The sequence below is a fragment of the Delphinus delphis genome, chromosome 6, assembly GCF_949987515.2.
Source record: "Delphinus delphis chromosome 6, mDelDel1.2, whole genome shotgun sequence".
In the NCBI taxonomy this organism is placed as follows: Eukaryota; Metazoa; Chordata; class Mammalia; order Artiodactyla; family Delphinidae; genus Delphinus; species Delphinus delphis.
The window spans coordinates 48597943-48613292 of NC_082688.1; positions in this window are offsets into that span (position 1 = coordinate 48597943).

The following is a 15350-nucleotide window of genomic DNA, read 5'->3' on the forward strand; positions in this document are numbered from 1 at the left end:
TGATCTATCCTTAAAAATGCTTCATCCTACTAAACCTTCCGGAAGGAGAATTCCTTTGTTACGCTAACCGTTCTAGGGCATAAGTAAATTTTAAAAGATTACCAATTCATACTGAAAAGTTAGTGCAACTCTAATACCAAAACTAGGCAAGAATGGTGACATGTACCAACCTCACTTACATAGTGGAAAAGATGCTAAATAAAATATTAGCAAATAATATTTTGCTAATTGCTGTTAAAGAATAATACATAAAAACCAAGGAATTTTATATCAATCTATCATACTCCAAAACTACTATTTCGATTCACATCCCCACCAAGAATAAGAACACCTGGTTTTCTGAATCTTTGCCAACACCAGGGGTGATAGGAGAAGACGACTCTGGTTTTCTTGTTTGACTTCTCTTTTTTTTCTGAGAAAGACATATAAATTGAGTAATTGATATTTTTAAATTTTTAATTTCAAATTAAAAAGTTTAGAGTAGGGCTTCCCTGGTGGTGCAGTGGTTGAGAGTCCGCCTGCCGATGCAGGGGACATGGGTTCGTGCCCCAATCCGGGAAGATCCCACGTGCCGCGGAGTGGCTGGGTCCGTGAGCCGTGGCCGCTGAGCCTGCGCGTCCGGAGCCTGTGCTCTGCAACGGGAGAGGCCAGAACAGTGAGAGGCCCGCGTACCGCAAAAAAAAAGTTTAGAGTAATGGAGACATAATATCTCAGGTCAACTCAAGGGAAAATTATGAAATAAATTTCATCTTTGGATCCTCCAGCCTCCCTTTGGTGCTTCCTCTCCGTCTTTCTAGGATCCTTAGGTACTTCAGTCTAAGCACACCATGGGGATGGGGTGCCACAGACAGGTGGACAGCCATCCCCTCCACACCAGTTTTCCAGAAAATCTGTGAAGCCCCAGAGTACAATGCTATTTCAGGCTCCTGGACAAACAACAGCACGCATATCTGCATCTCCACCACGCCCACCCTGAAATCCTTTAGCAGCTCCACACTGTAAACCTTCCTTTCCCCTCCTCAAAGCTGTTCCTAAGAAAACCTGATACTCTTATATTTCAGGGTAAATTTATCTATTTGCTACCTTGGAAGAATTTGCATCTGAAATGGGATCTCTAATTGGGCAGTGAAATTTAGGCATCTGCAGAACAAGTAGGTCAGATGTTTAAGGAATTCCGTTTGATGCCTAATTTCTGAATTCTTCTAAAACAATGAGAGATGTTATCCTGGTAGTCCACAGCTTGCTACCAGCTCAGCACACGGTTAATACCTTTCAAACCCTAGCCAGCCCTGGCTTAAAGAGTTGAAGATTTAGCCAAAATTCCACTTCTGCTCCTTGGTTCTTCCTCCAGTGGACCTGAAGTTTTCTTCCCAATAAGGCACTTCTGAGTTCAGAACAGAGAAGAACTACCTCTCATCTCTGTTCTTGGTTCCAGTCACAGCTGTTCTTCTAACTTGATGCTGATACTCTGTCTCTGGATAGTGGACTAGAGGATTTCTAAGGCAACTGACAGTTTAACCGTGATTCTAGGTACCTGTTCTCTTCATCATGGTGGCAAAACTTAGAATTATACATTAGCAAATCCTACAAAGTTTACTTCCTATGTGGTTAGAAACAGGGAAGCCCTATTATTTTCCCAGTTTACAGATAAAGAAACGAAGTCTAAAGCAGTTGAGCACAGTAGTAATTCAACCAATGTATATATTCAAATAACCTTTTGGCTTCCTTAAGTAGCTTCCATCTGACTTGGAAAAAAAATCTTCATTATTGTTAAGCATGATGTGGGGACTTCATATTAATCCAACTTGTATTAACCCTTCACTGCTACATCTGTACTTTCCTCCCCATCATTCATCCCCAGAGAATACTTTTCTTACCAGAATTAAGAGGAAAAAATGTTATTTTATTGTGTGCTTTTTCATTCTTACAACCTGGCTACTAAGTCATTCTCAAGAAGGTTTAAGGTTATTGAGAGGATTGAAGGATCTAGAGGCATCACAGTATTGAAACCCTTGAATAACTATTGCTGAGGAGAGAGTGTAGTGATGGCTATGTTGCACACGTGCATATACACAAAAACACACAGGGGCACACACATATGCATACATAGTGGGGCCACTTACTGAAGGGCATACTAACTAGCTATTTTTAAACACTTAATTTCTCAACTCATAGTTTAAATTATAGCTTACACATTTTTGCAAATCTGGAAAGTTTTAATTCTAAAACTGAAATGGTAGAAGGGGACATTTTCTTTGGTCTCTGGTTTCAGAGATTGTAACCATAATCAATGAATTATCTAAGTTGGTTTCTGTTTGGAGGCTACTGAGGCAATTCTCTCTTAATGAGTTGCAGACCCCTCTAACTGAATTCTTGGTATGCATGCTTTTCCTGTGGTTAAGAATCTACCTTATAGATATTAAGATAGTCTGTGTTCAAATATGGTCTCATTGATTTAATTTCTCTTGAGAGAAAAAATGCATTGCTAATGGTCACCTTGTCTCAAATTTCAGATTACAGTATTTCGGATGGGATCAGAAGGACACCAGGACATTGATTTAGCCATCCTGACAGCTTTGCTTAAAGGTAAAGAGTTTCTACGTCCAGAGAGTGCAAAAATAATTTAAATGGATTAACACAGTAACCTTATGTCTCCTAAGAGTGGATATAATTCCAAATGATACCATGACACATCCAATTATTGATAACATAAGGGCTTCTGTTATAAGACATTTTTAATGCTATTAAATTCCCCTATAATGGACCTGTTACAGTGTGACTCAATTTCATAAAATTTAAGTGTACTACAGTTCATCCGTGTCCATTCAATCATAAAAATATATGAATTAAAAGGCTAATGTAGGGCTTCCCTGGTGGCACAGTGGTTGAGAGTCTGCCTGCCGATACAGGGGACACGGGTTCGTGCCCCAGTCCGGGAAGATCCCGCATGCCGTGGAGTGGCTGGGCCCGTGAGCCATGGCCGCTGAGCCTGCGTGTCCGGAGCCTGTGCTCCGCAACGGGAGAGGCCACAGTGGTGAGAGGCCCGCGTACCGCAAAAAAAAAAAAAAAAAAAAAAACCACTGGGGAATCTAAGTAAGACATGTCATGAATACAGAACTAACAGAAAACAGTTTGTAGGAAATCAAATGTCCTGTGGACTTACACAATCATTTCAGAGATAATTACCATTTTATTTTATACAGTTCACTTCTTCAGACATAATTGATGCTATCAGTAATTAATAAACTAATTAATTACTTACCTATTCTTAAGCAGAGAAAGAACTCTTTTTAAGGTATGTATTTGTTAATTTGTTCAGACTATAAAGAAGAAAGTTTAAAATAAAAATTCAAATGCCAAAAGAAATAGTCAATATGTTCTAACTTTAGAAAAAATTTCTTGTAAGAATGCTATTGATTAGATCATACAAAACAATGAAAATCACTGTTTTCAGAGTCATTTTTCTTTAAAACTATCTTTAAAAAAAAACTCTAAATTTGAAATAAAAGTGGGTAAAATCTAATGTTTTTAAACTACTTCTGAATGCATGCCCCTCCAACTCTATTAACTAGAAAATGCAGAATTATTGTCACAAACTAGTACTGATATAAAAACACAATTAGTCTTGCTAAATAACTCATTTTTAAATGGCTTAATTAATTCTTGATAAAACAAAAATTTTGACATATATTCTAAAGTAGTTTCTGTCCAATAATTCTCTGCACCAGATACATTTCGTAAGTAACTAACACCCTAGAATGTTTACTGAGAAGCTGTCTTTGCTTAAAATTGGATGATTAATGAATAGGTTTTATGGGAATTTACTGTGACTCTGCTTTGATAATTAAAAAATTATTTCTAATTATGTGTTCCATCTTTCCCACCCTTTTTTCTGTGTGTAGGCAGCTTAATACAACACATGCATGATTGCTTTCTTTTTAATATTGTTTTTTTTTAACCCAGAACTGTTTAGATAGCTTTATTAAGGCCAAAAAAGACATTCATGTTGACACTTTCATCATTTATATGCAATGCAAAGTTATTAAATATTATGCAATGGAAATAGATGAAATTTTGTCCCAAAGATATCTCCAAAGTCAAAATGTGTGGCATATTTATTTTAGGTTTAAAAGGGCGTAAGGGGGTAAACTGTGGGAGAACAGTGAAATATTTCAGGTAGAGATGAAATTCACCCAGTATTTTTTACGGTGTAGATTCTTAACAAAAGTATTATTAAGCCCTTCTCTGTATGAGACCACTTTTAATCTTCCTTGTGTCCTTTGACTGTAAATCAGGCTCCCCCAAATACACTTGTTTCCTGATGGTTCATTTTACCTCTTTAGCCAAATCTTTAACTTAGATATCACGGAGCAGATTGGCCATGAGCATTAGAACCTTAGCATGGGCCCCCCAGACCTATGTCTGCTACTGGCCTCTTATTATTACTTCATCCCAAAGCCACCCTGAAGCCACAATACCCTCTTTCACCTTGCTACTCCCTTGCATTTTACAAACTTGGAAATTGAGGCCAAAGAGTCTAAAAGACATTCAAGATCATCAGGCAAATCAGTGGCAGAGCCAAGCCTTAAACTCAGGTCTCCTCACTTCTATTGTTTTGTTTACAAACATGTATGAGTCTTTGGGGCATCCAGGATTTCTTGGCTCTACACTGCCACAGAGATTTCAGGCATTTGCCCCTTTGACTCCACGGGTATCCGAGTGATAACAGATCAGGACATCGACTTCCTTAAAACTCTCAGAACACTTACCACGGCCCTCAGCTGCCAGATGATCTTAGCTGCATGCACAATATCTTAATGATGAAACTAGAATGCACACAATTTAACCTAATGTAATGGAAGAAGAAGTATAGTCTGACACTTGTTTTATTTTTAAAGATTAGACCTCTGGTGAAATATTGACTTAACCAGGAATTTTTTTAGTTACATGTGATAGAAACACAGTTCAACCTAGTTCAAACAAAAAGAAATAAAATAGTTCACACAGCCAGGAAGTCTGAGGGTGAAGTGAGTTCAGGCAGAGTAGCATGCAGGACTCAAATGGTGTCATCAGGGTCTATACTCCATTTCTTAGATGTTAGTCTGTACACTTGTTATGCAAAACAGCGATCAGTAGTGCCAAGCTCACATGCCATCCACTGAGCAAACCCCAATTCAAAAGAGCCATCTTTCCTCGTACTTACAATGAGAAGTCCCAGGGAGCATTTGGATTTGCTTGCCTTGGTTCAGTGCCCATCCCTGAATTCATCACCGTGGCAAATAAGATGGGAGAATCCCTGTAAGCATGAAATACAAGATGGGATCAGCTTCATCTGAGTCTCAGAGTTATAGATTCCCAACAACACAAAAAAGAGGTTCTGTAGCCAGAAAGTAGAGGAGGAAAGAGTGCTGAGGAGACCAAAAGCAACTAAAAAATATACACGTCTCTGCAGTTGTATTAAAAGAAGTACTGAGGGTCAAAGAGTGTCAGATTTACCTCACATGCAAGCACCTCATGCACCTTAGTGGAATAAATTCTTCACTCAGTAGACAAAAATGGAAACTAGGTCAAATGAATACTAATCAGGGTTCAGACATTCTCCCAAGGCATTCTCAGGCAGTTCACTTCAGGTAGACCTAAATATGCAATTTTATGAATATTATTTACTATATATTGTTATTTATTAGTATAATCATTATAACCTTTTCAGTTTTAATTGTCTGTACTTGATTATTTCTGCCAAAAATTTTAAAGGAGATTACAATCTTAACACTTTTTCCCCAAGACCGAAGTCTATCCCTTAGGAAAAAATGATTCTGGGAAGACCAAATCGTCCCAGGCTTTCCCCACTAGACACCATCCACCCCATCCTCCACTACCACCCCAACCCCTCAGAATAGTACTTACCACAGTGAGACCACCAGTAAAGGGCCTTATAATGGTAAGAATTACAGCCATACTCAAAGCATCGCTACTCCCTGATTGAACAAATTGCTTTACTTCATTGAGGCTTAGTTTCCCAATCTGTAAAATTGAGATAATTATCATACCTCACTTATAGTCATTGTAACAATTGTAACTAATAATGCAAGTGAAGCACTTAACAGTACCTGGAAAGTTCTGTTTAATAAATGATGGTTGGACAGATCATGATGATGATGATGCCAAACTAGAAATGAGGACAGGGACCACATCTGTTTTACTCATGATGCTATACACATATACACAGTGCCTGGCACACCATCAGTATTCAGTATGTTATATTTGTTGGATGCATGAATAAATGATCAACAGGCTTTGGGATAAGTTTATATATATATATATATATATATATATATATATATTTCCTAGTTCTTTGCTGGCTGTAGAATTGACCACATTATTTAACCTCTGTATGCCTCAGTTCCCTTAACTGTGAAAAGGGAAATTGTACCTTTCTCATGTGGGTTGGTTTAAAAGGGATGCATGAGATGGTTACAGTGGAAGCTCTTTGAGGGCAGGCACTCTGCCTTCTTCATGGTAAATACTGAACACTTAGTGCGTTGATACTCTTCCCCTTCTAAAACAGGCTTTAAAAATTCCTAGGGGATTAGGATGTCCCCCATGTCCAAAATCCAACAGAATCATAAAATGTTAATTTTGAAAGGACACATAAATTTGAAAAAACAACACCCTTGAGCATACATGTAAATAACCAGAACAGACCACAAAAGAAATTTAATCTTGAAAATGGTTGAGCACATGCTAAGCTGCCTTAAAATGAAGTTAATTTTCTGGCAAGTTTATTTTCTTGCATATCCAAGTAGATCTCAGAGCAATAATAGAGACCATGGTAGATAGCAATTTTGGACATTTCTGTTTGTCTCTAATAGGAGAATGCAATAAAAGAACTTAAATCTCTTAATCTTTTTATTTGTGTAACGTTTTACAATTCACAAAGCATTTTCGCATAAGTCTTATCATCTAATCTTTATAACAACTCTGTGGAATGGTTGCCAGTTTATTTATCTCCAAACTGGGCCTTCTGGGGCATGAAAGTGGGAGGTATAGATAATTATGACAGAACAAGCAGAATGAACCAAGAATGTCCAGGTTAAACTGGGAAGAGTGACCATCCTGATTACAATACCCACCTTCCAATTAGGAAGTTTCCGGAAGAAAAGTATTATGTCTTCTTTGCCTTCATATCCCAATACCAGGAAGAATGCTTGACATACACTAAGCATTCAATAAATGTCCACTGATTGAAAGAAGTGAAGTTTAGTCCCAAGCCCATCAGTCACTGGCCAAAGTCATATAAACAACCTAGACATAAACTGGGCCTCCTTACCCCTTGAAAGTTCGTTGAGGTGGACTCCAACCTTTCAACTCAGTGATCCACAGAAATGCAAATTCCACATCCTCCCCAGGATTTCTGCAAATTCCTGGAAGATGTAAGTTCTCTTGGTCACCCCTGCCTTCAGGTTCCTGATTCCACATGTGTTATTTCTGTTTCTCATCACAGAAGGCAAAATGTAAAACTCAGCCTTGCCACAGTTTCAAAACAAAAAGCAAAATTCACTTACACAAAGCTTTTAACAGACATAGTAGACTTTTCTAAAAAAGTAGGTAGGGATGGAAGAGAAGTTCTCAATAATGCACAGCAGGCAGCTCCAATGTTGACGTCCTTTGGCTGTTTCACACAGGGACTTTCCATGGATCCTTCACCCTTGACTTCCCCAATGTCACACTGTCTCACAGTCTTCTTCCCCTCTTCTCCCACTGTTCTCTTCTTCATGCTCCCTTCTAAGAGTAAAACAAAGTCCTTCAAACAGCGCATTTCATCCCTGTTCTCTGACATTTTGGCCCTGGCCCTGAAGGGCTCATCTACCCTAAGCAGCTTTGCAGGGTATTTTTACAAACAAAGACAGTCTCCTTCCTAAGCAGAGTTCTGGTGCCAACTCATAGGAGAGAGTGATTTCTTCAGCTCCTTTGATGTAGGTAGTAAGTGAGAGAGTGGGGCTTGGACTTATGTCTCTAATCAGAAGATGAGAGTACGATGTTCTTTGCTCCAGGGCCATAATCACCAGCAGTACAAGTTACAATGTGCAGTAGGCTCAGATGCTTGCAAGAACTGTGAATATCGGCCCCCAGGTCTGCAGCTGTGGCAGGCCATTTGTAGCAGATTTTCAAGATTATGACCGTGTCCGTAATATTGTCTCATTGTAGAACTACAAAGCTGGATAGAACCGTAAAGGTCTAGAATAGGGAGAGGCCTCTGCTGATGTTCAGACAAAGGGGAACTGGGATCCAGGTCTGCAGATGTCCGGGTCTGTTACTCCTTCCCTGCATCATGCAGCCAGTTCTGGAGGCACATGTTGTCATCCTTGGCCTCTTGTTACACAAAAGGTAAACACCTTTCACTCTGCAGCTCCCTCATGCATCAGGATTGGCACGGGAACAAAGCCATGTGCACGTTAAGCTAATTGCAAACCCAAAGCTCCTGAGCAGCTCTCAGCTTGTGAAGACATCATCACTGCCGACTGCCCAGCAGTGCTGTAGAATTATACCTTTTCTTCCTTGACTTGCCTGAGAGCAATGAATCAGCCATTAGTTAAATCACTTATTGAATATTCTGAATTACATAACCATGCAGATTGGTAAGAGCATGATTCCAAAATGAATAGTTTACATTAATAACAAAAGTAATAGTGATAACAATAGTAAAACATGTAACAATAACAACTAATATGGCACTTACTATGGTAAAGCATTAACTAATTTAGTTCTCACACTACTACAGTAGGGCAGGTACTATCAGTATTAGCCATTTTACACTTGAGGAAACTGAGGCACAAGCAGGCTGCCTTGGCCAAGGTCACACAGCTAGAAATTGATGGACTCTGGACATGAACTCAAGTTATTGGAGTCCAGAACACTTGCTCTGCATCCTAAACCTCTATGGCCAGGATCAGATATTAAGGACTACCCCCATTTTTTACATGTTCTGAACAATAAATGGTGGCTAAACTTTCCTTGATGTATAAAAAAAAATACAGATTCCTAGTTAAATATGGTCCACTGAATACGTGGATCTACTATTATTAGTCTCCACTGAATTCCTCTAAAACAAGAGTAAATGGTATGTATTTATTTATTTATTTTTGCGGTACGCAGGCCTCTCACTGTTGTGGCCTCTCGCGTTGCGGAGCACAGGCTCCGGACGCGCAGGCTCAGCGGCCATGGCTCACGGGCCCAGCCGCTCCGCGGCATGTGCGATCTTCCTGGACCGGGACACGAACCCATGTCCCCTGCATCGGCAGGCGGACTCTCAACCACTGCGCCACCAGGGAAGCCCTGGTTATTTAAGCATTGGAGCAGAACAATATTTTGTGTTCACCACACTGATTTCTCTTCTTGCACACTGAAGATTAAATATCCTAGCCTTCCTTCGAGAGAGGTCGGGACCATGTGACTGTGCTTCAACCAAAGGGATGTGATCAGAAGTGGTGTAAGCCATTTCTAGACCTGGAAGATGAAAAGTCAATGTAAGAATGGAAAATAACACACCAAAGAAAACTGAATACGAAGCTAATACCAAGCTGACTTACACTTCAAAATGCTCAAAAGGCCCAGAAAAGTGGGGCACACAGAGCCTTTTTAAAGAAGTAGCCAGAATGCCATATCCGTTCCCCTAGACTCCTGTACACTCCAAAACCCTCTCCAATCAAAAAGCAAAGATTTATTCTCTGAAGAGGGTAAAACATATTCTCTGCACCAGGAGACACCAGGTGCAAGGTGAGGGCTAGGCTATAGAACTGACAATGGGGGTGCTAAATAAATTAATAGATATTGGATGCTGAGACCCCAGCCCTTCGCCCTCCACTTGGTTCCCAGCATGCTGGTGGCTGGGGTCTTCATCCTCCAGTGAGGAGTCTGGAAGATCCTTTTTTGTAAAACCACTCCTAACACCCATTGGCAACTCTGACATATATATAAGCCCTTGATAATTTAGGGACCTCAGTACTTAATTCTGAGAATTACTGTTCTCAGTAATTACTGAGAATTACTGTTTCACTATACAGTTGGTATTCTGTGTGGTAATTGTTCTCCATCCAGGAGTGTCTACACGGCAATGGCATTATTAACCTGATAAAATTATTAAAATATTATTATTAACCTGGTAAATTTATTGTCAGGAACATGTAAGACACTCAAAATATTTGCACAGTGCTTTAACAAAACAATTTTTTCATCTGTTATTCTATTTAATCCTCAATCCCTTGAGGGAGATATTGTTGACCTTGTTTAACGTGAAGAAACTCGGTCTTGGGAGGATAAGTAACATTTCCAAGCCCCCCAGGTAATATCAGGGATAAACAGCCTAATCACTGGGGCACCTACCATAAGGCATTATCTTAAGTGCTGCGAAGTCTTCAAAGTCTTAAAATATGGTAGAGTACACACCCCAATGTAAAATGTAAACAAAATGCTAAAAAAGTGCAAATGAAAGAGACTGCGGGTTCAGGGGAAGTTTTATTATAGAGGCAGCATTTGAAATGCACCTCTGCAGTTCAGAATACTAAGCCTATTATATTGAATAAACAGCCTAGAGAAATCCAAAATAAATAGTATGCCAATTGTTTTTTCAGAGGAATTTAAAATCAAGAAGAAGATATATATTTTTTTCTCTTTCAAATTATTTTCCCATTTAGGTTATCACAGAACATTGAGCAGCGTTCCCTGTGCTATACAGTAGGTCCCTGTTGGCTATCTATTTTAAATATAGCAGTGTGTACGTGTCAATGCCAAACTATCATCCGTACCCCCCGCCCTTCCCCTGTGGCAACCACAAGTTTGCTCTCCAAGTCTGTGAGTCTGTAAGAAGATACTTTTTAAAAATCTTATTAAGACTGAAAATCAGAGCCTCCAAATAAACAGGATATAAGAATGTCCAAACAGGGTTTCTTTTGCCTGTACAGGTGTGCAACATTTTATCCAATCAGTGCCTTCCTTACAATGTATTTGTAAATTGTATCTTTTGAACTGTATCATACTTTAGACACACTTGTACATTCCTAATTAAGGAAAGAATAAGCCCTTTTGCAAAAGAGAATCCTTTTACAAAAATATCATCTAAGTCACTGTTCTGTAAGTATTCATTTTTACAATATTGTTACCAAAAGTGGGGTCAGGCTGCTTGTCCCTCTGAAGCCGATAAAGAGGCAAGGCTGGTGGAAAGGAAAGTTTGCTTTATTTCAGAGGCCAGCAACTGTGGGGGAGGGTGGAGTCCTGCCCAAAGGCCGACTCCCTGCAACTGACAATCAGGGGGCAAGAGCTTTTATGGGCGGAGGGAGGGGGCCACATGCAGAAACAGCACAGTCAGTTCTGCCAGTCCTCTTGAAGTTGGTCATGCTGTGGTCTGATCAGTGTCATCTTGATGTTTTCAGTAAAGTTAGTCTTCAGTTCCCAGTCAGTTTGTTTCCATTTCTTTGAGCCCAGTTCTCAGAATTGTGGCAGCTTATGTCGTGGCTACAGTCTGGTCATCATGTAGTTCACTTCTTCCACCTGGTGGGGGTTTCAGTATCTACAAAACAGCTCACAGGATATGGCTCAGAATATTATTTATAGCCCTTGAGGAGGAACTAAAATAAAGGTCCTTGAGTTTGCTTAATGACTAAACTTTTTTTTTTTAATAAATTTATTTATTTACTTTGGGTCTTTGTTGCTGTGCGTGGGCTTTCTCTAGTTGCGGCGAGCGGTGTCTACTCTTTGTGGCGGTGTGCAGGCTTCTCATTGCGGTGGCTTCTCTGTTGCAGAACATGGGCTCTAGGCGCGTGGGCTTCAGTAGTTGTGGCATGCGGGCTCAGTATTTGTGGCTCACGGGCTCTAGAGTGCAGGCTTAGTAGTTGTGGCACATGGGCTTAGTTGCTCCGCGGCATGTGGGATCTTCCCAGACCAGGGCTCGAACCCGTGTCCCCTGCATTGGCAGGCGGATTCTTAACCACTGCGCCACCAGGGAAGTCCCTTAATGACTAAACTTTTATTATTTTGTCCTGTTTGACTGTTTTCCTTTGCTTCTGCATTTTCTCACTTCTCTGATTAAATTTATTCTTTGACTAAAGTTTTTCTACAGATGAAAGGCAGGCAGTGGACATGGTGGGGAAAGGACCATAGGGTCCTGCTCCGTTTCAGCATGAGACTTTCAAATGGAGAACTCCTATTTATGACTATCAGGAAGGGGTGGCAGTAGAGGTGGGATAATTGAAATGAATGGAGCTGGTAGGGTAGAGTGGATGGAGCCCAATTTCGGACCAATCTTTTCTGTTCCAAAGGAAATGAAGAACACTGAATTCATTTTGGGTCACTTCAAAAACTGGCATGACTCTTAGGTAGTCTTCTAAGGACTCTATCCAAAATAAGAGACTCAATAATAGAATCCAAAGGAGGACTCAGGAGATTACATATATATTTATTTTACTTATATTTATATTTATTTTATATATATATATATATTTTTTTCCCTTTGCGAGTAGAAACTTTGGTTCAACCTTGTTTTCCCCAGGGCCTAAAAGAAAGGCTGATGGAGAAATTGGAATTCAATAAAAATCTGTTGAGTAAATGAAAACAGCTGGGGATCCAGCTCTCTTCTCTAAAGTCAGCCCTTAGAGGCAGGGAAATGAAGACATCAAGAATTTCAGCAAGGAGTGGGAGGTGGGGGTAGGTGAAATGGGTGAATGTGGTCAAAAGGTACAAACTTCCAGTTATAAGTAAGTTCTTGGGAGGTAATGTATAGCATGGTGACTTTAGTTAACAATGCTGTATTTTATATCTGAAAGTTGCTAATAGAATAGATCTTAAAAGTTCTCATCACAAGAAAAAAATTTGTAACTATGTGAGGTGATAGATGTTAACAAAATTTATATTGTACACCTAAGACTAGTACAACATTTTATGTCAATTATATCTCAGTAAAACTGGGGGAAGATGTTTTTAATAAATAAATAAAACCTCAAGCCCAAATGGCTTGACTAATAATAATAATAATTAAAGAAGCTGATATGTGAATTTTAAGTAACATTTTACTGTCAATTTTGGACCTAATCATAGGGCATTAGAGAATATTCTGGCTTACTTCATTAATGCAATGTGGGTTATTTTGTGATAAAGGAAGCAAAAACCTGTTTGCCTGCTTCCCTTTTTGTTGTAGGTATGATGTTCTAAATTTCTATGAATCAGAAAAAAGAAAAGTTCAGCTCTTAAAACCAGATTGCCTGAGTTTGAATCTCATCTCTGAACCTCTTAGCCATCTCACCTTGGACAAGTTTCTGTGCCTCAGCTTCCTCATCTGTAAAATGAGGATAATGGCACCTCAGAGCTTGTTGTGAGAATTCAATACATTAACACTTAGAAACAGTGCCTGGCACAGCTAAGCATGAAAGGAATATTAGTTATTATTATCTTTCTTATTTACTAAAGATAAACCAAGAAAGAAAAACTCCATCTCCCCACAAAGGGCTCTTTCACTCAGCTGTCTGGGTTTTCTCTTACAAGCCAAATCCGAATTTCTTCAGCTAAAGTTAATCCAATTTTTCCTGATTCCTTTTAACTTTCTCCTGGGAGTCTACCTGAAGTTTTTTTTACCAAGAGGAGATAGTTTTCATTGAAGGCAAGAAAATAGAGCAAAGAATAATTATCCACAGACCTCACATACTTTATATGTGTGTGTTTCAAGCCTTTAATTTGTTTTTTCTCAACATAGCAGCTGCATTCCTAAGAGAGGCTCACAAGGCTAGGTCATGTCTCTACTCTGAGAGATAACTGAAGGTGTATCCTAGCAACCAAGTCACATGGCAGGGCCTTTCAACTACTTTCCTTCCACCTTTGTGGTTTTCATGTAGGTAGAGAATCTGAAGTCTTTAAATGAATGGATGGATGGGTTTTCACTGACTTACTGCATTTAGTTGCAAAACTTACCAGTAAAGTAAATTGATAGAAATGAATAGAATTCCTGGGAAGAATATTTAATCCAGACAAGATTCTTTAGATAAGACAAGGAAAGGCCCAAAGATCCCAGCAAGAAGAAATGTTCCTCAATTAATATAGGGATGGGCGGCATCATCCTATATATCACAGAATCAATGCACTACTAAGACCTTGCAAGGTCAGTACCTCCTGCCCTCTCCCACCACCACCCAGTCCATCAGCTATCCATGCTTAACTATCCAGGTCAAATGACTCACCCAACATTTTTATTTGGAAACTCTCCCAAAGAGAGTCCACAGCTCTATTTACAACCCACTGAAGTGTTTAGTGACCCTCAGGGTAATAAAAAACAAAACAAAACATAACTTTCCCTAATAGTGATGCTCAAGTCCCTAAATAAATATTGCCTGCAACATGTACCCATTGGTGCCATGACATATTTGGGATGCCTTACCTCAGGTGGGCTCTAACTCTGCTCCAAAACTGCTTCATTCTTTAAGCCTCAGCCTCAGACACATTCTCCATGTTCCTTCCTTCTCTTCAAGTCCCCACTTCCTCTCACTCACAGCAGATGGTATCCCCTCTTACTTAACTTACAGTATTTAGGTTCATCTAAGCTCCCTTCTTTTCCTCTCATGAATATGTTTCTTCACTCAGCCTCATTGCTTTTCCTCCTCTCTCCCTGAAGACCTCTCTTTGCTAAAACCAACTACTCCCTGGCGTCCATTCTCCAGGAACTCAACCATCACACACTTGCTCTTCTTTCCTCTTACATTTTCAATGCCTCCCTCACCAGTGGCTTTTTCCCTTCTGCTATAAACACGCTCCAGGTACTTGTCACCTAAGAAGACCTGGCTCCTCTCCACCAGGACCCTCAAGGAAGCATCCTACTTTTCTCATTTAACCATCAAACTCTGAAAGGTAGCCTGCCTTTCTACCAGCATTCCTCACCCTTCACTCACTCTAAATTCTTGACTGACTTACTCACTCTGCAAATTCTTACATTCCATATTCTATCCCAGCCAATTTATTCACACAGCTTTCAGTGACTTGATGTCATCTTTATCCTCTTCTTACTGCAACTCTTTTCTATTTTGAGGGAAGGCCTCAATTTAAAGCCTAGTTCTACAGGTTAATCCACCTCTCTGAGCCTCTATTTTCTTTTCTTTTTTTTTAATTTTATAGTTGCTTTATTTAACAAAATTTATGCCAACTTCTCTATCTATATACATATGTGTTTCAAAATCAGAGCAGCAGACACACAAACTGTTAACACAGGATTTATAATAAATCTTAAAACATGTTACACAATGTTTTGTTTTCTGCTCATACTGACATTGACAGATTCAAAATTATTCCAAAGGCTGAACAGCATCATGTCTTCA